The sequence below is a fragment of the Cheilinus undulatus genome, linkage group 18 (genome assembly GCF_018320785.1).
Source record: "Cheilinus undulatus linkage group 18, ASM1832078v1, whole genome shotgun sequence".
NCBI classification, from domain to species: domain Eukaryota; kingdom Metazoa; phylum Chordata; class Actinopteri; order Labriformes; family Labridae; genus Cheilinus; species Cheilinus undulatus.
The window spans coordinates 37,628,492-37,654,580 of record NC_054882.1 but is presented as its reverse complement, the minus strand read 5'-3'; the positions used below and the strand labels follow the sequence as shown (position 1 = coordinate 37,654,580).

The 26,089-nt window shown below is 40.4% G+C and overlaps 1 protein-coding gene across 5 annotated transcripts in view; it reads left to right on the top strand.

Moving 5' to 3' along the window:
- Window positions 1-15,499: 15,499 nt before the first annotated feature.
- Window positions 15,500-26,089, top strand: part of nrxn3a (neurexin 3a) — a 275,340-nt gene continuing 264,750 nt past the window's right edge. For all 5 annotated transcript variants that reach the window (XR_005993299.1, XM_041812741.1, XM_041812742.1 and 2 more), the window contains exon 1: window positions 15,500-15,640. The gene's annotated coding sequence lies outside the window, so the exon portion shown is untranslated. The remainder of the gene's footprint in view (window positions 15,641-26,089) is intronic.

Below are 26,089 nucleotides of genomic sequence, written 5' to 3'. Positions count from 1 at the left end.
ATGGTTTGTTGTGAGGCAGACTTTCTTATTTGCACTCCGCAGAAATTGAAGGTGATCATTTGGAGTCACGGTGTTCCTTCATGGATGTTTCTCCTCCTTACTCTCGTTCCCTCTTTGTCCCGTTTCAATTATCCAACATGATGTACCTGTACATGCTGACACATCGATAGTCACAAACTGAGCCCTTAAATAAGCTCTGAGTGGATCTTTTTGGAAGATGGAAACATCTTCTTTGCAAAGAATAGTTGCCCTTAGAGAGACAGATATTTTACAGCAGCGGGGGACAGCGATGGTAATAAAGATAAGGTAAAATAAAGAGAGAAGAAAAGAGAGGGCCATTCCATTAGAGTTTTACTGCCCTCTAACAGTATATATCCTCAGGGCATGGGGACAGGGAGTGGTCGCCACCAAAGTGCTATTGATCACATCACTGTGTTATCTTCTCCACCCCACGGTATATAAGTCATGGCTGCCCGCAGGAACTCCTGCCGTGTTTGTGTTTGGATGTGTGGTCGGGTGAAGCACGTATCGACAGCAGCAGCTTGACATGCCAATGACCTGCAGTGTCAAGTTATTGAGCTGGTGCATAATGCAGAGTGATTACGCAGCAATGTTAATTCACTCCTGCAAATCCACGACTAACAGTGTCACCCTGGAAACACACACCTGCAGATACACACTCTACAAAGGCAAGAATCGTTCCCAACTTGGGTCAAACAAACACCTAATCCTGCAGAGAATAAGCGTTTCCTTAAAAATTACACACTGCAGTCTGTTCTCAGACGCTGTTTGATCCTGTTAATACAAAAGGTAGAACACTTGAATTCAAATAAATGAAGAAACTAGGGAGTGAATTTGGATGAGGAGACAGAAAAAAGGTGATTTTGGTTGATAACACTGTACAGGGGTGTGACACGGGGGGGGGAAAGGGGTACTGATTAACAGAGCCCTGAGTAAAGTGGGCCTTTCAGAAGCCTGGAATAAAAAGTGGGTTTTTATTTGTTTTTCTTTGTAATTGTTTTCATTATTTAATCAAAGCTACTAAATGAACTGGCCAACAGGCCAAAATTTGAATCAAACAAAGTAAAACAAACTTTTAGGGGCTCCTCCCCTCAAAAAGTCTAATGGTTTAGTCCAGGCCCCTCTTTGGCAGTGAAAATATGTTCAGGCCCCCTCCACCCCTCATCTTACATATCAACATGTAAATGTATGACTAACACACCATCATTGCAAAATCCTTTTTTTTCCAAGAATTCACAACATTAGACCTAAAAATTTTGGGTTTAAAAAATCTAAAAGTCTGAAGATGAACAATTCCCCAAAAATAAAAACTTATCGAAGATCTTAAGATTTATACACCCAGTCCTGGAATAATTTCAGAGACAACTGTGGGCTTATTTGGATCTTCTTGAGTCCTGGGTGCAATGAGACTGCCAATCTCTGTTCATTTTCAATGTCAAGCTTTGATTTGTTATTTTTTGTACTAATTGAAACAATCTCACACTGGTAGGATGTTGCAACAGGAAAGAACGTGGCCAAGGCGCTTGAGCCTAGCAGTGGACTTTTTTTTCCACTCCAATCCAAAATGCAGAAAAAGTCTAACATTGTTGAATCTGAGGTGACATCGATGAACTGCTCCTCTTCTGCAGCACTGCAGTGATCAGCAGGTGGTGCAGACAACAACTGTTGCCTGGGTTCTTCACCAGTCAAAGCTTTATGGGAGAGTGGCAAAGAGAAAGCCACTGTTGAAGAAAACTCATTAAATCTGGACTAGAGTTCACCAAAAAGCATGTGGGAGACTCCATGGTCAGGTGGAAGAAAGTTCTCTGATTTGATGAGACCAAAATGGTGCTTTTCTGCCATCAGACAAAACCCTATGTTTGGCAGACACCAAACACTGCACATCACCACAAACACACCATACCCACTTTGAAGCGCGGTGGTGGCAGCATCATACTGTGGGGATGCCTCTCGGTAGCCGGCCCTGGAAGGCCTGTAAAATTCAGGGTAAAACAAATGTGCAGTTTTACAAAGAAGAATGGAGTAATATTGCAGTTTCCAGATGTTCAATCCTGACTGAGACCTATCCACACAGTCTCAGTGCTGTGATGCAGCCAAAGGTTCATCTACTAAATAAAGACCTAAAGGAGGTGAATATTTATGCAATTGCATATTTTTCACTACAGGTTTTTGTTTGACATTACTTTGTATGAATCTGTTTTGACTTTGACTTTGACATCAAATAGTTTTTTTTTGTTGTTTTTCCCCCAAAAGCCAGACTACATATCACATTTTTATAGAATCAAAAAAGGATAAAATATCCAAGGGGGTGAATACTTTTATATTCACTGTATATATTTTGCAAAAAAAAAAACAAAAACAACAAAAAAAAAAAAAAAACCTCTTTGTTGTTCCCCCCATTGAAGATGGAAAAGCAGCAGAGAGAGAAATACAGCTCTACATAAAGCATTATGTATTTCTATATGTAGAAATAATTGCTCCATAATGAATAGGAGCATTTCTATATGGAATAAAAAACAACTCTATACAGTTTGAAAAGCAGCTCTGAAAGGATTAAATACAACACTGTAGTGAGTAAAAAATAGCTCTGTAATAAGAAAACTGTGTTCTGTATTACTCTTACTGTGAAACTGTTTTTATTCGGTTTATCACAAGGTAGGCTACATAACCATCATTGAGAGTTAAAAAACGTTTCAGAGTATGATTTATTCATGTAGAGTAAAATTTACTGAGGAAAATGTCCTGTGTGACTTAGAGGATCTCTTACCAAGTGTCGAAAAGGAGGAACTTTAAAACACCGCTGAAGGGTATTTTAAAAGGGTCTGTCAAAAGGCTGGAAAACAGATCATGAAATAAAGATGCTAGAAGGTGCCTTAAACACACCTCTGACAGGTGGACTGTGACTCAGGAGGTGAAGCTAACTGTGCCTGAAGCCATGTATTCAGGTGTACGTCAGCATGGTGCCCAAGTATTGTACGCTTGTGTTCACACTGTGAACATTAATTCAATCTCGAAACCTAAACACGTTAAAAAATTAATAATGCAATTTAATCATATGCCTAAGTTTGACCACAACTTGCTCCCGTAGTCCTCCAGCACGGATGTTTACGTGCCTGGGGGTGAAGAGGTGAGAGGGTCAGACACAGCCAGCAGTGATGAGTGAGGAGACAGACCCAGGTCTGCTTAATGGACATTTTCTTTTAAAAAGCTGGAGAATGTTAGTTAAGATAAAACCACAATTGTGGGTACATGCCGCAGTGACGAGCACAACGAGTCTTAAGTTCCACCTTCAGGCAAAGCACATCTTTGCAAAGACGCTAACAACAACACGGGATCAAGCCATGGTCGTACCACTCTGTTCAGCTGCTTCAGGACAGTTTTCTTCTTCAGCTGCTCAGATAAATGCTCCAAGTGCTCCAAAACTTTGAGACAGTCCTGTTTGTTAACAATATTAATCCAGTGTAGAAATCCACAGTGGAATTGGCAAAACCGAAGTTAATTAGCGAACTTTGCAAGCAGAAGATGGAAAATATGATGCATTCAGGTAACCTCAGTAAATCAGATGACTGTATTCTATATGTTATGTGTTCCAATGTCGCATAAAAATGGGAAAATGTAGCTTTTGATGAGAAATTTCAATAAATACGGTGTGAATCTGTGATTATATTTGAGGGATAAACAATAGAATCATAGCTTTTTAACTCAAGCAATACTCAGCTAAGATCACATGTAGTTTAAATATTTGACCTTATTTTGTCTTTCCACCAAACTATAGAAATTATCGATCATGGTATTGATAAGGACTCAGATCAGGACTTTAATGTGCTGTACTTAGAATAAAAGAACAAAAATAAAACACTTGACAATAACAAACTTAAAGCATCTAAAAACATAAAAATATACAGTACTTAGACTACTTTTAAAAAATCACAGCACTAGTTTACACTGAACACATGAACTGGACTCTGGGGCCAAATGCACTCGTATCCATGCCCAGTATACCTTAGAACAGATTTTTTTAGGATGCTACTAGAATGACAAGGCTAAAAGGAAGGTTTCTCCCATCACTGTTGTTGAGTAACTACTCTTCAGGGGATTTACTTCAGTTTCTGGCAGTTATAAGTCTGACATTTTCTTAAATTTAAAATCAGGGATAACTTTTTGTTGTTAATAGGCAGCATAACAACAAAACCATAAACCAAGAGTCGGATTCAACCAAATTTCTCTGTCTGAGACCTCAAAGCTGTGCAGAAATAAAGCAAATGATAGAGATTGAAAAGAGTAATGCTGACTTACAACTTTAATTTTATAGAAGTCTTCTGTCTTTACTGCAACTTTTCCGAGAGGTAAGAGTGTAGTTATTTGGATCAATGTGTTCACTCACTTAGGCATCACTAATTCACTGTATTTAAATGGTCACATTGATTTTTTGAGCCTGACATGTTGCCTGAGGATGGAAGGGAAAGAAACTTGTGTAGTGCCTAAAGGTGAAATCATCCTCAGAGACTCTTGTTGTTCTTCTGCTGAGATTATTAGAAGGACAGAAAAGAGAAGAGCTCAGGGGAAGAATCCATGAATCCATGCAGAAAAAATGTTTCAGTGAGAAAGACTATTTGTTTTACAGCCCCAATTCCAAAACAGTTGGGACGCTCTGTAGAATGTAAAAAAAGCAGAATGCGCTGATTTGCACATCTTGGGAACCCATATTTTATTCACATTAGAACAACAGCAACATATCAGATGTGGAAACAGACATTTTAGCCTTTCATGAAAACTGAGCTCAAATTTAAATTTGATGGCAGCAACACGTCTCAGAAAAGTAGGGATGGGCAACAAAAGGCTGGCAATGTAAGTATTAGTAAGCTGGAGGAGCATTTTGCATCTAATTAGGTTAACTGGGTATGAAAGGAGCTTTTCAGAGAGGCAGAGTCTCTCAGAAGTAAGGATGGGCAGGGGTTCACCAATCTATGAAAAACTGCATCTAAAAACTGTGGATCAATTTCATAAAAATGCTCATAAAAGTGAAATTACACAACGTCATCAAAAGATTCAGGAGATTCTCTGTGCAAGGGACAAGGCCAAAGGTCAACACTGGGGGGTCATGATCTATGGGCCCTCAGGTGGCACTGCATTAAAAAGTCATGATTCTATACTGGAGTGATCCCTGCATGGGCTCAGGAACACTTCCAGAAATCTCTCTGTCAACACAGTTTGTCATGCCATCCATAAATGCAAGTTAAAGCTGTATCACGCAAAGGAAATCCAGAAATGATGCCCTCTGCTCTGGGAAAACTGTTCCATGGAAAGCTGTTCTATGGTCAGATTAATCAAAATTTGAAAGTCTTTTTGGAGACCACGGATGCCACATCCTGTGCACTAAAGAGCAGAGAGACCATCCAGCTTGTTATCAGTGCAAAGTTCAAAAGCCTGCATCTCTGATGGGGTAGCATTAGTGCCTATAACTCGGGCAGTTTACACATTTGGAAAGGTGCTATCAGTACTAAAAAGTATACCCAGGTTTTAGACTAATATTTACTCCCATCCAGACAATGTCTCTTTCAGGGAAGGCCTTGCATATCTCAGCAAGAAAATGCAAAACAACGAACCACATCATCACAACAGCCTGGCTTCACAATAGAAGAGTCCAGGTGCTGAACTGGCCAGCTGGCAGTCCAGACCTTTCACCAATAGAAAATTTGGTGCACCACTGAAAGAAAAATGGAGAAAGAAGACCTGTTGAGCAGCTAAAACCCTACATCAGACAAGAATGGGACAACATTCCTCTCCCCAAACTCTATTAACACTTCCCAGACATTTTAAGTTTGACAATTCATTTTACTTTTTAAATCACTTTAAATTAAGTTTACACAAAGAATTGTGGGTCATCTTTTCATCTCTCCTTTTGGTAAAGGGTGGTCCAGTGTTTCCTTGGCTAAAGGAGATAATAAAGGAAGTAATGAAGCTCCTTTCCTTATGAGTTAGAGAATTCGAACAGCCTTTATCATGGCTGGGTCGTTTCACTAAGTTAGGAGCCTTCCTAAGCAAAATGGACCATCCGAATGGACCCCAGGTCAGGTAATCCTTTCACTGTGCTGTCTGCCCCATGATCATCTGTGTGTGGATAGAAGGTCGTCTTCAGTGTGGTCGCAAGAGTTTGCTGCATGATGCATTCATGTGACGATGCTAGCTCGACACATTCTTTAGCAGGTGTCAGACTGCTGTGAGCCAACATAAAAGCAGTCCATTTTTGCACATAAAATCTGCACTTCATTTTGAGTGCTCTCTACAGGTGTGAGGAAAGCTGTAAAGCTGTATGCTAATGGCTCTTGAGATGCATGTTCTCCATGTGGTGTGAGGCTCATCTGTTTCTCCTTCATCTGCTGTGACAGATGGCTCAATAGTGAGAGTAGAGAACCACTTAAACACTACTACATATGGATTCACAGTTCTTGTTCAGAAGGAGCTAACAATCCTATAAATGTTGGTAAAAGGTTATGTGTTATTTGTTTAATAGTGGGATCAGTCGAATCCCATGCTGTGCTGTGTAGGGCTCAATGCAATTCAAAGACAGGATGCGAAACTGCATGTTACAGATGCATCCAAAAAAATAGGATATCATAAAAAGTTAAATTTTCTACACACATTTTCATCACACACAAAACATTTTTGTGCATGAAATAAAAATTGACTATCTCTTAATATGAGAATATTACAAAACAAGAATAAAGAAAAGGATTTAGAATACAGAAATGTTGACCATCTAGAAAAGTTCACTTAGTAATTGGTTAGAGCTCCTTTTGCAAAATTTACTGCATCTATGCAGTGTTGCATGGAGGCGATCAGTTTGTGGCACTGCTGGGGTGTTATGAAGCCCATGCTGCTCTGATAGCAGCCTTCATCTGTATTGTTGAGTATGTATGTATGTATTGTTGTTATTGTTATTGTTTTTCAGGCCAGTTGGCTGGCCAATCAAGCACATTTACACCGTGGTCAGCTAACCAGGTTTCTGGTTTTGGCTTCACTGTAGGCAGGTGGATATCAGTATCTCCATGAAACTTCTCAGCAGATGGAAGCATGAAGGCCACTTAAATCTCCTAGAAGACGGCTGACAGCATCGACTATGGACTTGGTAGAGCACAGTGGACCCCAAACCATCACAGACTGTGGAGACTGAAGACACTAAACTTCAAGCACCTTGGGTTTTGGGCCTCTCTGATCTTTCTCCAGACTTGCAGTGTCCCAAACTTCCTGACAGTCATTGTACCTGCCACCAGCCAGCTCTCTCACCTTTGTTTTTGCACCGTTATCTCCTGTTAAATAACCTCCTTTTTCCATCAACTTTGGCTCCACTCTGCTTCTGGGTCCTTGTCAACTAATTGCCACTCTTCATTTCCACACTTGTAGCCCATTTTCTGGACATGTCCTCTTAATCCACTGACTCCATCCTTAGTCTACTCCTTCTAAAGTTCCCCTTAGTTCTTGAATCTGCTTTATTTGACAGTCCTCTGAAGGCTGGGCTCACCTCTGTCGCTTGTGCACCTTTTCTTACCACACAGTTGACTTTCCATGAATCTGCTCTGATACAGCCTCTGAGAACAGCCTGCCCTTTCAGCAATGACCGCCTATGGCTTACCCTTATTGAGGACGGTGTCAGTGATGGTCTTGTGGACAAGAGTCAGGTCAGCAGTCTTCTGCATGATTGTGGTCGTGTGAACTTAACAAGAGTGAGAGAATGAAGGCTCTAGAAACCTTTGCTGGTGTTTTGAGTTAATAAACTGATTAGAGCTCTTCCTACAAAGACATCAACACAAAACATTTGTTTTTTGTCTTAACATTGATATAAAACCACCTAAAATGGTCTTATTAAGCTTACCACCTTGATGAAATAGTACATTTGTGATTAACAGAGTCAGACTGAATAAATGCTAAGCTTTCACCTTCAAAAACACTCACATCAATCTGTATGCACTTTATGAAACAGAATGCATCCTGGGAGGCAGATGAGATAGCATGCCAAAGCTTTAATAAATGACCCAGTGAGTAAAGAGTGAGAAACCTGGAAGTGTGTGAGAGATAAAGGCCATCAAGGAGGAGAGGAAGTGCCACAACAAGCTTATTAGCGAGCATATCAGCCGGGGAGATAACAGCAGACAGCGCTCACTGGAAGGCTGCAGTGTACTCACAGTGACAGAGCAAATAATGAGCCAATCACAGCAGATTTCAGATATACATGATGAGGTGGAGAGATGGCGCCACGAAAGAAGCTTCCCTGGAGGTTCACATTTGTAAAACTGAGAAAAGGAGAAAAAGAGATGGATTAAGGCGATGCATGTCTTATTAAAACTACACTTATCAATATTTTTAGTATCAGCAATAGATCACATCTGTGCAGGGGCTGACACACTCACAGAGAAGTATGAAGAAATAATCTTCTGTCTCATGGTTACCAGATACTGACTGAGGAAAGTAATGTGTGAAATGATGGCATAATCTCCAAACTAAAGCTTAGGGTGGTTTCACATTGGGGACCCAGGCCTGGATCTGAGCACACTTGACCCCAAAGTCTTGTCTTTAATCAGAATGAACACAAGTATACTGTACTCAGGGCAAAGTGCCCAAGCCCGCTTCAAGAGCACGGCTTGTGTATGATTCATGTGAAGTCAGACAGGGTATGCAGGGGATGTGAACACAACTGTGCTCAAGTTGTCAAATGTTTTTATAAGAGCAGTTCCAGGTATAATGCAATCATACACAAGTAAACGTACTGTGGATCATCTTCTTTTTAAAGAAATGACAGTAAGACAGCAGACAATACAACAAACAACAGCAAACGTCCACACTCGATGTAGACTGAAGTAGACGACCAAACAGACAGTAGAAAAATAATCAAAAATGTATAAATATGCAATGATAAATCATAAATTATGACAAAACAATTAAGTGGATATACATCAGCAGTAATACAAAGTAATAAAAGTATAAACATTTGTGTCATTTTGACAAGTATGGTATATAGAATGTGATGACACCTCATGAATAAGACTATAGATACACTACATTGCCAAACGTATTCGCTCTCCCATCCAAATAATTGAAATCAGGTGTTCCAATCACTTCCATGGCCACAGGTGTATAAAATCAAGCACCTAGGCATGCAGACTGTTTCTACAAACATTTGTGAAAGAATGGGTCGCTCTCAGGAGCTCAGTGAATTCCAGCGTGGTACTGTGATAGGATGCCACCTGTGCAACAAGTCCAGTTGTGAAATTTCCTCGCTCATAAATATTCGACAGTCAATTGTCAGTGGTATTATAACAAAGTGGAAGTGATTGGGAACAACAGCAACTCAGCCACCAAGTGGTAGACCACATAAAATGATGGAGCGGGGTCAGCGGATGCTGAGGCGCATAGTGCGCAGAGGTGGCCAACTTTCTGCAGAGTCTATCGGTACAGACCTCCAAACTTCATGTGGCCTTCAGATTAGCTCAAGAACAGTGCGTTTAGAGCTTCATGGAATGAGTTTCCATGGCCGAGCAGCTGCATCCAAGCCACACATCACCAAGTGCAATGCAAAGCGTTGGATGCAGTGGTGTAAAGCACGCCGCCACTGGACTCTAGAGCAGTAGAGACGCGTGGAGTGACGAATCACGCTTCTCCATCTGGCAATCTGATGGACAGGTCTGGGTTTGGTGGTTGCCAGGAGAACAGTACTTGTCTGACTGCATTGTTCCAAGTGTAAAGTTTGGTGGAGGGGGGATTATGGTGTGGGGTTGTTTTTCAGGAGCTGGGCTTGGCCCCTTAGTTCCAGTCAAAGGAACTCTAAATGCTTCAGCATACCAAGAGATTTTGGACAATTCCATGCTCCCAACTTTGTGGGAACAGTTTGGGGATGGCCCCTTCCTGTTCCAACATGACTGTGCACCAGTGCACAAAGCAAGGTCCATAAAGACATGGATGAGAGAGTTTGGTGTGGATGAACTTGACTGGCCTGCACAGAGTCCTGAGCACAACCCCATAGAACACCTTTGGGATGAATTAGAGCAGAGACTGAGAGCCAGGCCTTCTTGTCCAACATCAGTGTGTGACCTCACCAATGTGCTTCTGGAAGAGTGGTCAAAAATTCCCATAAACACACTCCTAAACCTTGTGGAAAGCCTTGCCAGAAGAGTTGAAGCTGTAATAGCTGCAAAGGGTGGACCGACTTCATATTAAACCCTATGGATTAAGAATGGGATGTCACTTAAGTTCATATGTGAGTCAAGGCAGGTGAGTGAATACTTTTGGCAATATAGCGTATGCTGTAGATAAAGTGTGTTTTGGTATACTATACAAAGGATTGGATTGTAAAATTCTCCATAGTAGCATGTCACATAAATATGATGTTGTGAGACGGACTGTGGTCACATGTCTGACATACTGCTGGTGGGGGTACAACTCCTGGAAGCAGTGCAGGAACCAGCGGTCAGCTCAGCTTTGAGTCCTGTTTCTTAGGAGTCTCCCATCCACCCCTGACACATCATTCAGCTGAAGTAATGTTATAAACAGGTTATGAAAATTTCTGTTATCTGACATTGAAACTGACACCGTTGTATATGCATAGAAGCTGTTTACATTGGAAGGAAACATTCAGCTAACAGAGTAGAAAGCCAACAGAGGACAAACATACCTCTTAGATTATCTGCAGTTACTGATGCAGGATGCTGTGATAATCCTGTCTGCTCCATGGGTTAGGTTCAGGTGGGCCTTGACTCTCCATCACTGTTGTTTTCTTGTATCTGGAAAAACAATTCAACCATATTTAGAGAGCAGTGTAATACATTACAATTATAATCCTGTAGTACTACAGTGTTCCTGTATCTTATTTGATCAACTAGTATTTCTTTTCAAAACTCATTCAGAGCAAAAGCTTAGCTGTCTTATAGAGCATCACTGCTGGAAAGCAGAGTGTTATAGAGTTAGTATTTTAGCACAAACTTTGTGGTCAAAGCAATAAAACAGAAATACTCTGAAATAATTATGATCACTATAACGGGATCTAGAAAAGAAAAGTTTCACAGCGAGTGGTAACACCACTCGCATTAGTGTTCGGCTAGGCTGTAAACATATAAGATAATTTGGAAACAAACAGACAGCATAACAACCCGTTACCTCAGTCCTAGCAGTCAGACATCATTACACATTTGCTATGTTGTTGTTAGCCGGTTAGCATTCACGTTAGTGTGCATGCTAACAAACACAAGATACAGAACATATTTCACATGGTCTGAAGTAATGTCTTGCTGCGTCCAAGGCAGCGAGCAAGGGCGAGAGCGAGCGCACTTGCCCCAAATACCTTCTAATGAGAGGAGCCAAGAGGCTTGATGATGCAACCACATGGGACAGTTAGGTTGTCATGTTTCACATCAGACTAAAGTCCACCTTCACACAAAAAATAAACATAATTGGTAAATGTCAAATTGTTACGTATAGCCCCTTTAAGTGGCAAAAAAACATAAGCATAAATGGGTTAAAGTGGCAAAAATTTGATAAAAGTGGCAGAAAAGAAGCAACATTTTGGTTTAAACTGACAAAAATGGGTTAACTGAGGCAGAAAAACAGGTAGAAATGGGTTAAACTGGCAAACATTGGCATGATGGCAATAATAGATCAAGACAACAATAGGCGGAAAGTAGCAATAACTGGTTTAGAAGTGCAAAAACAGGCCAAAAAAAGTGGTGGAAAGGGTTTAAAATTGACAAAAATGGGTTCAGAGTGGCAAAAATGTGTGAAATCCGGAAAAATGGGTGGGAAAAAGTGATGAAATCTGAGTAAAAGTTGGCACAATTGGTGTAAATTGGCAAATGTGTAATTTTAAAAGTGTTCTTAGTGTTTTTTAACATTTAAGGCATCTGGTGACCCCATCCCAGTGTCTCATGACCCCTAAGGGCGCCTCAACCCCAACGTTGAGAACCACCGATTTAGAGGACTCCCCTTGGAGAGGAAGAAGTGATTTCTGCTTTTAGAAAAAACCCCAAAAGGCCATGTTTTGAGCCTTTATGACCAGGTCAAGTTTTCAAATTGCTAAAATAAAAATTCTGCGTGTGGGGGTGTGTGTGTGTGTGGGTGTGTGTGGGTGTGTGGGGGGGGGGGCTCCATGGCACGGAGAGGACTCAGTTTCACCTGCTGTTGTACCAATGGGGCAGACAACAGGTGGAAAGGAAATGCAATTACCAAGACAGCCCCCATAAAGGAACGTTTTTGCAGGTGGTGGCCACAGACTATTTCCCTCTCCTCATTCTTTCTGGCTGATTTTTGGTTACCTTTGCATTTTTCCAGTGCCCTCACCACTAGTGGTTGCATGAGGCGGTATCTGCAACTCACAGAAGTTGCTCAAGTGGTGAAGCTGATCCAGGATGGCACATCCATGCACGCCATGGCAAGGTTTGCTGTGAATCCCAGCATACTATCAGAGGATAGTATGAGGAGAAACCAAGAGACGTGGAGGGGACCCTAGGAGCACAACAACCCAGCAGCAGGACTACTATCTGCTCCTTTGTGCAAGGAGGAACAAGAGGAGCACTGCCAGAGCCGGAGCCCTACAAAATGACATCCAGGAGGTCACTAATGTGCGTGTTTCTGCTCAAACTGTCAGAAACAGACGTCATGAGGGTGAAATGAAGGCCCTATGTGTACAAGTGAGGCCTGTGCTCACAGCCCAGCACTGTGCAGCCCGGTTGATATTTGCCAGAGAACACCAGGGGCCCTGTGGTCTTCACCAATGAGAGCAGGTTCACACTGAGCACATGTGACAGACGTGAGAGAGTCTGGAGACGCCGTGGAGAACGTTCTGCTGTCTTCAACATCCTCCAGCATCACCGTATGGTGGTGAGTCAGTGACAGTCTGGGGAGGCATATCCTTGGAGGGTGCACAGACCTCCAAGTGCTAGCCAGAGGTACCCTGACTGCCATTGGGTATCAGTATGAGGTCCTCAGACCCATTGTAAGACCATATGCTGGTGCAGTGGGCCCTGGGTTCCTTCTGATGCGTGACAGAGCTCGGCCTCATGAGGCTGGAGTGTGTCAGCAGTTCCTGCATGATGAAGGTTTTGATGCTATGGACTGGCCTGCCTGTTCTCCAGACCTGAATCCAATTGAGCACCTCTGGGACATCATGTCTCATTCCATCCACTGCCGTCACAGACTGTCCAGGAGCTGACTGATGCCCTGATCCAGGTCTGGGAGGAGATCCCTGAGGAGACCATCCGTTGTCTCATCAGCAGCATGCCCAGACATTGTAGGGAGTGCATACAGGCACATGGAGGCTGTGCAGACTACAGAGCCTCATTTTGAGTTGTCTTGAGGAATTTCACAGAATTTTGATCAAGCTGTGATCTCAGTTTTCCACTTTTAATTTGAGTATGATTCTGAACCCAGTCCTCCATGGGTTAATGATTTCGGTTTCCATTGATCGTTCTTATGTTATTTTGTTTACAACATTTTTCACTATGTAATGAATAAAGATTTTCAGCTGGAATATTTCACTCATCCAGATCTGGGATGTGTTATTTAAGTGTTCCCTTTATTTTTTGAGCAGTGCAGATATTACAGTGCAGAAACTCTACATGCTGAAGCTTCTCACACCTCTCAACTGGAATTTTGGACCATTCTTCTTTTGCAAACTGCTCCAGGTCTCTCAGATTTGAAGGGTGCTTCTTGCAACAGCAGTTTGAGATCTCTGCATAGATGTTCAATGGGATTTAGATCCAGACTCATTGCTGGCCGCTTCAGAACTCTCCGCTTTGTCTCCAACCATTTCTTGTTGCTTTTTGAGGTATGTTTGGGGTCATTGTCCGGCTGGAACACCCATGACCTCTGACACAGACCCAGCTTTCTGACACTAGGCCCTACATTGCGGCCCAAAATCTTTTGATTGTCTCCAGATTTCATGATTCCTTGCACACAGTCAAGGCACCCAGTGCCAGAGGCAGCAAAATAACCCCAAAAAATCTTTAAACCTCCACCATGTTTGACTGTAGGTACTGTGTTCTTTTCTTTGTAGAGGCCTCATTCTGTTTTCTGTAAACAGTAGAATGACCTGCTTTTATCTCATCTGTCCACAAATGTTCTTCCAGAAGGTTTGAGGCTTACTCAGGTACATTTTTGCAAACTCCAGTCTGGCTTTTTTATGTGTCTTTGTCAGCAGTGGGGTTCTCCTCGGTCTCCTGCCATAACGCTTCATCTCATTCAGATGACCACGTATGGTCCGAGCTGACACTTTTGCACCCTGAGTCTGCAGGACAGCCTGAATTTGTGTGGAAGTTGACTGACTCTTCCGTCCACGTCCAGGGAGATTAGCCACAGTTCAATGGGTTATAAACTTCTTGATTATATTACACACAGTGGACAAAGGACTTTCAGGATCTCTGGAGATGGTCTTGTAACCTTGAGATTGTTCATATTTTCCACAATTTTGCTTCTTAAGTCCTCAGACAATTCTGGGCTCTTCTTCCTCTTCTCCATGCTTGGTGTGACACACACAGGCACACAACACAAAGGTTAAGTCAACTTTTACACATTCTAACTGGCTTCAGGTGTGATTTCTAGATTGCCAGCACCTGTTACTGCCACAGGTGAGTTTAAATGAGCATCACATGCTTGAAATAAAATGATTTACCCACAGTTTTAAAAGGGTGCCAGCAATTTTTTCCGGCCCATTTTTTGAGTTTTGTGTAAAATTATGTTAATTTTGTCTTTTGTCTTCTGTTTTTTTGTGTTGTTCCAATGCACATAAAGGAAATAAACACATGCGTACTAAAAACATTTGTAATTGCATCAATTTCTGGGAGAAATGGTGTATTTTCTGGAAAAATCTTAGGGTACCAATACTTTCGTCCATGACTGTAGTCTTATTTGGTCTTCTTGATGAAAACTACACTCACTTTTCCTTAGAGATTTTTGTCATCAAAGATCTATTTTTGCTCGTCTTATAGTCTTCCTCGTGGAAAAAGGGGAGTGAACAAACATTTTTAATCACTGTCTCAGTCAACAAATTTCTCTTCTTACCATGGGAATCATTCAAATCACGCTGCAGCCTCATAAATCATGTTGACTGCAGCTTTGACAGCAGCTACCTGTTTGAAAACTTGACTCTTGTCGACACCAACATGCACGGACCGAAAAACACACAGAAACAACCTGATAATATCCCAACTAACCCAGAATCCTCAGTCTGGATAGCACCATCCTGAAGGGTGAAGAAGCGTCCACGTACCCACGTGTGCCGGCCCCACTCAGCCTGTGCTCCTTTAAATGGTGTGTGCTGGTGCCGAGTGGAGGGCGGACCCGAGTGTGTGCGCCTGTGCGTGTGTGTGTTTGTATGTGCGCGTGCGCATCTTGCCTGCAGCCGCTTCGAGTCTCACCGAGCCAACAGCGGCTTTCTGTGCGCATGATGCACCGTGAGGGAGCATAAACCAGCCCCGGTACCCACCGCCTGGTGCTCTCCGCCCCTCGCCGCTCCAGCACCAGCACCATCACGGACACTCTGCTGCTTTTAACCGGAACCTGGAATTTACCATTCTGCGGCTCTGTGGAGTTTACGCCTGGATTTTTGCTCTTGGATACTCTTGGTGTTCTGTGTAAGGTCAGTAGCGTCGTGTTTTCACTCCAACCTGTTCATGTTGTAGAAAAACCTTCTGAATTTGATTTGAAGGGGCAGAAACAAAAAGAGGAGAAGGTTCCAGAGGAAATGTGAGGCAGGAGGGCTGGACTCTTGGCGCACAGGTAGCGCGGAAGGAAGGAACTTACCACTTTGACAGGACTTTTTTTTCTGTCTGTGCGCGCCGGGAACGGTGAGCATACCGAGCTGGAGCAGGTGGGTGTCTCCTCCGAGGAAAAGCGGCGTTTGTGGGAATAAAAAAAATGGATTTTTTTTTAAAAAACGATGCTGGCCTTTAAATCCCCCCTGGAGGAGCAGAGAGAGGCACAGTGACAGGCGGGTGTAGAATTACGCACGTCCTCTGCTCCCTCAGGCGATGTTTACTCTATGAATTATCTATTTTATTTTGTATTTTATCTCTCAAATACATCCGAGCATCGATGAATCACACTTGTGTGTCAAACAGAGAGGGTTCTGATGGTAAAAACAGACTCAGAACGACGACCTGCAAGCACCTTGTTTTTCGGGTGATGAATAATGAATAACGTGAACGCCAGGTGTCCGATGTCCACGCATTGTTTTCGTCTGCAGCTTCATGTTAAAATGTCAAACAAATGCGCACTGGCACCGCGCGCACACCCATCAAACACACGAGCTCATCCTCTCTTTAAATATAGATGCATATTTCGATGTAATCCGAGCGTGGAGCTTTGACATGCAGCGGTTTGATACATGACCTTCTGTGGAAACCAGCAGGCTGCACACTTCCTTCCTCACCATGCAGACACCATCACATTCCTCCATTACCCTCCTTCCTCTGTGTCTGCGTAAAAACATCCAGCTGTGGGCTGATGTTTCCACACATTTACCGCCATAATCAAACGGATTCTACTTTAAAAATCAGCGACATTAAAACCACATAGGCTGAACATAAGAATCGTTTTAAATGCGCAAGAAATATCGACATAAATCAGACAAATCGGTTCGTTTTGTCAGCACGAGGCATGCTGATACATTTATTCAATGAAATAAAAAAATGCTTTTTTTCCAAACTGACAGGATGATTCTGATGATTCCCTTGTGGATCAAATGGCGTCCGCAGAGACGTGAGGGAGGTCTGCAGAAATGTGGCTGCTCTGCTCCCTAGAAATTGCATTTCATGCCGCACGTCAAGTTTTTTTTTCTTCTCTTTCATCAATCCACATTTTAGGGAGAGAAAAAAAAAATCCTGAGCCCGGGCCTGCTTTGTAGATAAGACTGCAAAATCCATTTAGAAATTTTAATTTCAGAGAGCCCTGCCTTCTCATTCACACTGCGACGAATGCTGGATGTCCCATTTAGTGCAGCACATTTGACAGGTTTAATTGCAGGAGGGGAAAAAAAGACGAGGCCTCGTGCGCAAAAATATGCAGCAAAATAAACAAGATAGAGAGTTAAAGGCCTCGAGGTTGAATCAGTGTGATGCTTCGTGATAAATCTGTAAAAATAATCTGCAGTTTTAGTTTGAAATCATGAATCCAAACTGGTGCGTATTCGCCCCCAAAAATGAGGATGACAATTATATTTTTTCTTCATCGCTGCAGCGCACATTTCGATGTGTCGGATTTTAAGAGTTAATAGGATTAGACGATTCTTGTGCATTTATGCAGAGGGAATTCCTAATCAGGCTTTTTCCAGAAGGAAAAAAAAAAAAAAAAAAACGGGCTTGAGAATGGGCGTGACCCAGCAGCCAGGGAATGCGTCTCTTTTTCCCTGCAAAGGGCCTAAAGGTGCTTCATCACCTGCAGCCACAGAGCTTCACATCATCACTTCAAGCATCGAAGCATCACCATGTGTAGGCTTTATTTTTTTATACGAAGGCCTTAAAAACATTTTCTGTATTTGTTGGCCTTAGTGGAAAAAAAAGAAACGATTCTTGCTTTTACAGATGTCCAAATGACTGTCAGGATTTTTACTTCTGTTTTTAAAAGGTATTCTCTCATTTTCAAACTGAGCAGACTCAAATAAACGTGATTGAACCATCATTTCAATGTGCCCTCCATGAGTTGTGTCAGATTAAATATTAACATACTGTAATCATGCATGCGTTTTTACGCACGGTGCGTATTTTCTTCCTCCTCGTTAATTTTACTTTTCGCCCACTCCCCCTCTACATGTGAAGGTTTTGGTGTCGTGGGTGGATTTAGGCTCAACTTTAAACATTACACCCCTCTAATCACCTCCTCTGATTTTTACGCGCTGTGCGTAATTTCTCCAAATAGTAGCCTATGACCCCTCCCTCCCCTCCGTTGAATTTTCCTTGCTGCCTTTTTCCCTTTTTATTCAGGATTGGGTTTTCTAAAAATTAAACCAATCAGACTGAATTGAATATATTTGCTGCGTGATTTCCCCACACTTTGTTTTATATAGTAGAATAATTAACACCTTTTTTTCTGAGCGTACAATTTTTACGCACGGTGCGTAATTTTTCTAAATAGTAGCCCATGATCCCCTCCTTCCTTAAGTGAATTCCTCTTGTCGCCATGTTCCCATATATTTAAGACTGGAGTAAAGGCAGGGTGGGTGAATTATTTGCTGTTAAACTGAAATATGAAAACACATCCAATCACCCTTTTTTCCCTGAGGGTTTATTTTTACGCACTGTGCGTATTTTCCAGTCCCCTCCTCTGGTTTGATTTTTCCCTGTCGCTCTCCTCCCCACTATATTTAAGGTTGGGGTGACGTGGGTGGGTTTGTGGGGGTAGGATGGAGGTTGTTTTGGGTAATTTGGCTGTCCTGCTTTTTTTGTTCTGGTTGGCAGCCGATTAACTGCGCTGACAAATCAGGCGCAAAAAGCCAAGGGCTCTCAAGGTAACACTAATCCCTCTGGGCGGGGAGAGGCAAATATTACGCAGGATTTTTAGGGAATGCTCTTTTCCTTTATGTTTTCCTGTTGAGCTGGAGCACCTTAGCAGAATCCTTCAGAATAAAATCAAACGGATGCTTCGTTTTTGCTGCAGTGGTTTTAAATTAATTCAAGGCCCAGAAACGGACATGCTTGTGATGTTTGGCTCTGATTTCAGCTGATTGACCAAATTATTGTGTAAAGTAGTCTGATGATTTAAATGCATCCTTGGAGAAACAGAGTGTATGCTATGCAGTGTGATGTTACATAAACGGCTGCTGGTGAGAGAAAAAGGCGAGGTGTTTGTGGGTGTGTTCTTTGCTGAGTGTGTGTAGTGATTTGTGCGGAGATAGAGGTGTGCAGCAGCTTTGACTGGTGTGTGTAACATTTTTTTTTCCATGTGTCTGCAGTGATTCCTGCACGTGTTTTTCGATTTTCTGGGGTGTATTTTCTGAGCAGTGTAAAAGCAGACATTTGATGTCTGCAGATGTCTGCATGGTGCAGCCGTCGAAGATGGTGTGTGTGCGTGTGCGTGCAGGCGTTTGTGGGGTGCTGGGTGCTCTCTAACTGGGTGATGTAATGCCGTGAAGGGTGCTGCAGCAGAACCACAGAGCCCAGAGAAGGCGTGTCCTGCCTGCAGAGTAGCTGATAACAACACGGTGCCCACGCCGCCAAACCCGCGCCAAAATACCCCCCCCCCCACACACACACACACCCACCCTCACTCTTACTCCTCTTCCATCCTCTTCCATCTTCTATTAAAGTGCTGGGATTGATGCACACAGAAAATGAAGGTTCATCTGTAGTTTAGGCTCTTGTTTTTGAAGGTATGCCAATGTTTGCACTGGAACCATCCTTCAGTCTGCTGAGAAATTTAATAATATATGAATGAAACTGGAAAAAGAAACATCTTGCATCAGACTGTCAACATTTAGGATGAACAAACAAAACTGAAAAGACAGAAATGTATTTTTGGGGCCTTTACTGATTTTATTTTTGCATCATTTCTGGAATCATCTCAATGCTTCACACATCTCATTTCAAGTGTTGCAGCTGTTTCCTTTATTTCTATTATTTGATGAATTTGCTCATAGATTAATTGTTATTTTATTTGAGTAAATGCAAAGATTCGATTTGATGTCAGAGGTATTATTTAACGTGTTTGAGCATTCATTCAGGCTTTCATTTAGATAGAATAGTTTAGTTTTTTTGGGCTGATGTTTGAGGTAAGAGGAGGACGGCCTTATTAGTAAGAGTTTTTAAAATCAGAAAATCCAGAGAAAGAACACAAAAAAATTATCCAGTTGAATGTAGAGATGTACCAATTTTAAAAATCTCTGCCAATGTAGATACTGATGTTTAAAATAATTTAGCTGATGCCTGATACCAATGTTTAATGTTGCACAATTCATCCAATCCCAGGATGTGCAATTACCTAAATCACATTAAAGGTTGCATTTTTTTAAGTGGAAAGGTGAAAAATAAATGCATGAAGAAAGGCCTTTAATTTTCCAACTGTGCCACTATTGCACTTTGTAGAAGTGCCTTAAAAAAAACAAAACAAAACAAAACAAAACAAAAAAAAAAAGAAAACCTTTTATTTAAGTTATTTTAAGCAGCACTATAAAAATTCAGGCGTTTGCATTTTTATGCTATTGAACATTTGTATGTTTTAAGTTGATAATACACACTTTAAAACTATCATTATTCTCTGCATTTTCCTTGATGAGCAAGCAAGTAGACTCATGATACATTTATGGATTAAATGGTATTCACTATTGCAATATTCCGGTGTAATCACAGTCTCACATCATTTCCAAATGGTGCAGCACAAACACAACACCCACTAATAGACATTTCCTCTGTTTGATCATGCAGATCTCTTCTACATGCACTAATCAACTATCTGAGACTATCTTCTCTCCCTCATGTACATCTGCTCATGCGTGTTTTATTCTCATCATGTCTAGTCAGCATTCTTGCACCCTTTGCACTAGGGCTGGGCAATTAATCGCAAATGAGATTAAATTGCAATATGTCCTGTTGCAATTTTCAAATCGCAGACATTGCAATAATGTTTCAAAATACAAGTTTGATACAATTTTTTTGCAGCAGAGATTTTATGCTCTACACATATTATGCACACATTCAAATGACTGTTGAATAGTTTACAAAATTCCTACCTTTTCTGTTCATGTATAATATTGTAAATGAGAATAACAAAAATGTTTCTCCTTCAGTACTGCAGTTGAGCCAAATCATTCATCCCTAGTTTTATTTGGGTTATCTAACATTGTGGTGGTTATAATGTAGAATGGTTTATTGCTTGTGTTTGCTGAACAATCCATAGGATGAGGAACCTAAAAATAATGGCATATTAAACCACAATCGCAATATTGGGGGAAAAAAATTGCAATTAGATTATTTTTGTAAATCGTTCAGCCCTACTTTGCACATCTTACAACCAAACTATCCATGCACATGGACCTGTAAATACTAGAAGAAAGAGTTTGTGCCCATTTAAATTCAGTTTATTTTTTTGTATTAAATGTTTGATTCCTGAACACTGAGAGCTAAGCTGGGCTGGCATCAAGGGAGTTATTTTCAGAAAACGTTTAAATTTTGTAACATATAGGCTATTTTTTAACATCATAAGGGTGATTTCTCTTGTTTAAATATGGAATTAGCTTTAAAATTATTTGAAGTGATTTTCTCACAATCTAAAGATTTTCTTTATTATAGTGTTTCTTTTAAAAATGTCTCAGACCAACAAATTAAAATAAAGCCACAAATATCGCCGTATTGGAAGCGGAAGCTTGTGCTTGACTGTGCTGTACTTCTTAATTTCAACACTAGGAGGTGCCACTGGGTCACTTCTGCAAACAAACATTTTGACAGGATTTGTCAACATGCTTCTTAAAAAAACGCCCACCTTATTCCGAGTCCTCATGATACTTTGCGTGAAATGTGGGTGCGATTTCTGGTCCCTTCTTTTGGACTTTACAGCGTAACGAGAGACAAATCTTAATTATTAGAGCAATTTGGGGATTCGAATATTTAACGTTCTCTGTTACACCTGAAATGGGATAATATTATTATTGCTCCAACTTCTACTGGAGGGGGCAAAATGAAGAAATTTCTTTCACTCAGGTACACTGGTATATTTATTTTATTAGCTCTGTAGTAGGAACAATCGTGGTTTGTGAAGGGGGGTTGAATGGACTTTTATAAACCTCACAGAAAATGTAGAACTCAGAGCTTTAATATTTCTCTCTCTAGTTTGCTGAAATCATTATTTCACCATCTAAGAGAATTTGAACCCCGTCCCAGGACAGAGACGAAAGAAGTGACACATTTGGGTAAAAAAACCAACAACAAATAACAACCATATATATTAGAGGTGGGAGAAAAAATTGATTCTTAGATGCATTGTGATGTGGAGGTGGAAGATTCTGAATTGATTTATAAATTTCCAATAATCGATAATAATTGATTATCCACATATTTAATATTGTGGAAGAGTAGGAACAAAATGGTGGAGCTCTGACACGCAGTATGTAACAGTAAGATTTATACCACCAGTGGTTCATCTGTGGAAAAGGGCATTTTTATGTTTGTAATTTCAGATGTGCTGCAAGGAGAGGATGCTGCTACCGATGATCAGTGCGATTGTAACTTTCCAGTCTACACACATCTTCCATTAGAGGATAGTAGAAATGTAATTTATCTCGTTTTTTTTCTAAACACAAATGTAATATTTTCATCATGTTTGACAGAGTGAGAACAACAGAAGTGTTAAAAATGAACCAAGTGCATCAAAATGCATCAATAATCAATTAGGAACCGAATCGTAGCCCTAGCATCAGAATTGAAGCCAATCACGAGGTGCCTAAAGATTCCCACCTCTAATATATATACATTTACATATACATATGTATTTTTTCTGATTCGATCAGAAGAAAACAGTAATAATCAGCTGTTATTGCTCACATACCTTTTTTATGGACTATTTAGAGGGGTTATTATATTAGATTATGTGGAAATCGATTTTAACAACCTCAGCATGGACAGAGCTTTGCAACCCCTCTGAACTCTCTGGCGCCCCCCTAAGGGGGTCCGAGACCCCAGGTTGGGAACTAAGGGTTTAAAACATAGTTGTTAGAGACACATATTTATCTTTGTCTAGTTATTAGTACACAGCAACAGGTACTGAGCTATCAGAAAATGTAACAAGCTTAAAATAACATGATCTAAGAAAATTAAGATGGAGGATTAGTCCTTTCTAAACAGCTGCTGTAGCAAACCATTGGGAGAAATGTGTGTTTTCTAAAAACTTGACCTCACCAGAAGTTCCAGCCCCAAGAATAAGGTGCATAAATAAAATTATCAATGTAAATGCTAAACATACTGACAGCTAGAGCCTCAGAAATCAACACTCTTCAAAGATTTTTCTTTCATATTTCATAGTGAAGCCTAGGTGGAATCCATGTCCTGCTCTTAAGCTGCTTAATTGTTCGCACCTGTGTTCTTAAGTTGATTAACACCAGGTGTTTGTGAGCTCCTAATTAGCACAGAGAAATAGCCCTTTGTATGCCCATAGAAGGAAATGTGCGAAGACTGAAGGCACACAGAAGAAAAGAAGAAGCAAGACATCAGTCATGTGCAAATGAAAATAAAACTTTAAACAATGGCAACACTTCAATAATACTAAAGAGGATGAAGTCCTGCTCCAGATGACACCAAAAGAGGAAGAGTTCATTTCTTTTTAGCCTCAGTAGTGAGTAATAAATGTAAGCTACCAACACATTCAAAGGTGCAGACCATGCTTTCATCAAAGATGCTGTAATAAGAAAAGAGTGTTTTCCACATTAGTTAAAAATAGTTCAGTGGGGAGCAGGGGTTGAAGAGTGTGATTTCATGAAAACACACATTTATTGTAAACCCTGAAACTTTAAAACACAGTTCAGTGTCTGTGGGTGAAGACTGGCTGTTATTGTTTTAAAGTGCCAGATAATAAAACTACAGGTGCTAAATTTAGATTTGTAATTTAACAGTCGAGATCAAACACTGCATGTGAAAATAAGGACCTGGTTATATTGAAGACATGTTTATTATTTAACTGTAGAAATCAAAATCTGAACAAAAAGATAATCATAAAGAAGGAGGAAGTTTAGGATTACTGCTATAGACCATAACAAACCCATAATACTGCACTTTTTATTGACAGCTCCCCAAATAAAAATAAAGAATAATAATAAATTCATATAAAAAACTCACATCAGAAAGTGAACAGCTTGTGTAGAGACACATATTTCAGAGCAACAGGTACAGGTTTAAAAAAATGAACTTACAACTTTTAGCTGCAATAACTAGTGCTGTCAAAATAATGTTTAATTAATCACAGGAGTGGAAAATGCTGTATTTTTGAGGATAAAATCCAATTTCCACAGATTAACACTAGGGCTGGGAAATTATTGCAAATTAGATTAAATTGCAATTTGGACTGCTGTAATTTTCAAATTGCAGAGAGTACAATATTTGTTTTAACTGAAATTTGTATCAGAATACCAGTTTTTAACTTTTTTTTGCAGCAGAGATGTTATGTACTACATATCATGCAATCATTCTAGTGGCATATTTTTGCAATAGTGTTGCAAAAAAATCTTATTTTCTTCATTTTTGTTTGTTTTTCTTGTTAAGTATGGGAATTTTATAGAATTATTATTCAACAGTTAATATCCAATTTGCTAAATAAGTCAAAATGATCAAAATTACATATTTTTTCAAAATTGTTCTGCCCCAGTTTAATCTAATATCGTGTTGGTTATAGTTTGGAGTGGATTTTTGTTTGTTTTTGTTGGAAAATACATGATATCAAGACATTAAGAAATAATTACATATTAAATCGCAATCGCAGTGTTGGGTAAAAAAATGCAGTTGGATGATTTTCCCCAAATCGTTCAGCTCTAACCAACACCACTCTAGATGTCCTTTTACATACTTTTGTTACCATTATCTTTGAATATATCAGTAATAAAATCTTTCTCAACATGTGATTAAAGTTCCTGTAAAGTGAAATCCAAACTTTGTGTCTTAACACTCTAGATATGTTGGAATATGGTTGCTGTAAACATGTGAAAACACTGAGATCTGTGTGTGGCTGAAATTTGGATTTGGACCGTTAGAGTTGTTCACCTCTTTCCTGGCTGGGTTTAATTTGGGCGGGGCAAATATCTGAGCCCATGACATCACTAGTCTTGATGGAGAATAACCCCGCCCCCTTAACGATACAACGATATAAAAACACAAAGCAGTTCATCTCAGTACAGGTCTGATGTTAGCTGATGTCACTGCCAGCTACATGCTGTGTTTTTGTTCATTGTGAGGTAAATTTGCCAAATCTATCAGCCACAGTGGACTACAGGTCATTAAGGATCATAACAGAGAGATGTGCCAGAAAACAGTAAATTTACTCCCCAACTTTTGCCTCGATGCTTTGGCACAGAGCCAAGCAGCTGATCAAAGGCATTTTTAAATACGTCTGAGGGGATTGTATTTCTCCTGAGTGGGTGTGGCTTCAGCTCATTCAACCGACACGCCCACACCATCCTTGAGCAGATTTCATCGCCTCATTTTTCATGATTTTGAAGCTTAATTTGATCAACTTAGTGATGTTTTTCAAGACTGATATTTGGCCTGGTGGTCCATAAAACAGTTGTCTGTCATGCAACACTCCTAATTACAGATTTTTTTAAATCCCTTTACGGGGACTTTAATTGCAATTGATTAATTACAGTCTTTAACATTTATTTAATCGAGTGATAGCATTAGAAATAACATTTAACTGGATGTTTGTTCCAAAAAAAAAAAAAAGAAGTACATACTTAATTGAGGATATTTTTCCTTTTCAAACAACCACTGTTGGTGCTAATTCACTTTTGGAAAAAGAAATAATGTTGGATTATGCTGCTTAATATTGCGATTTGCAATTGCAATTATGATATAATCCATAAATGGTACCATGGATGTACTTTGTTGGTTAACAAGGAAAATGTGGAGAATAATGTTAGTTTTAAAGTGTGTATTTATCAATTCAAAACATAAAATTAAGTAGCATAAAAAATACAAAGCCTGCTGCTTTCAAAATAACCTAACATTTCCAAAAAATAAAAGCTTTTCCTCTTTTCAAAATGAATGTACTTCTACAAAGTGTGTGTTCTGACTTGCAGAGGGTATTCTTTAAATGATAATTGCAGCTTTTTAATAATAATTTATCTAAATGTAAGGTTGAATTGTCTGAGATTTTTGCAGAGCCATGACTCATCCCTGACTATTTCTGGGTAAATGAGGCTGTTTCAGGTGTTTTTACAGGATGCAGCTGCAGGCCTGCATGAGTCGATTTCTGCATCGCTGTGACAGAGAGCATTTTTCATGTAACGCCTTCTCTGCTGGTCCTTTCACAAGTGAAATGAAGCAAAAAAAGATGGATATCAGCCTTAAGATGGTGGCTAAATTCTGCTGCCTTCTTAGAAAGGTGTGTGTCTGCTTTG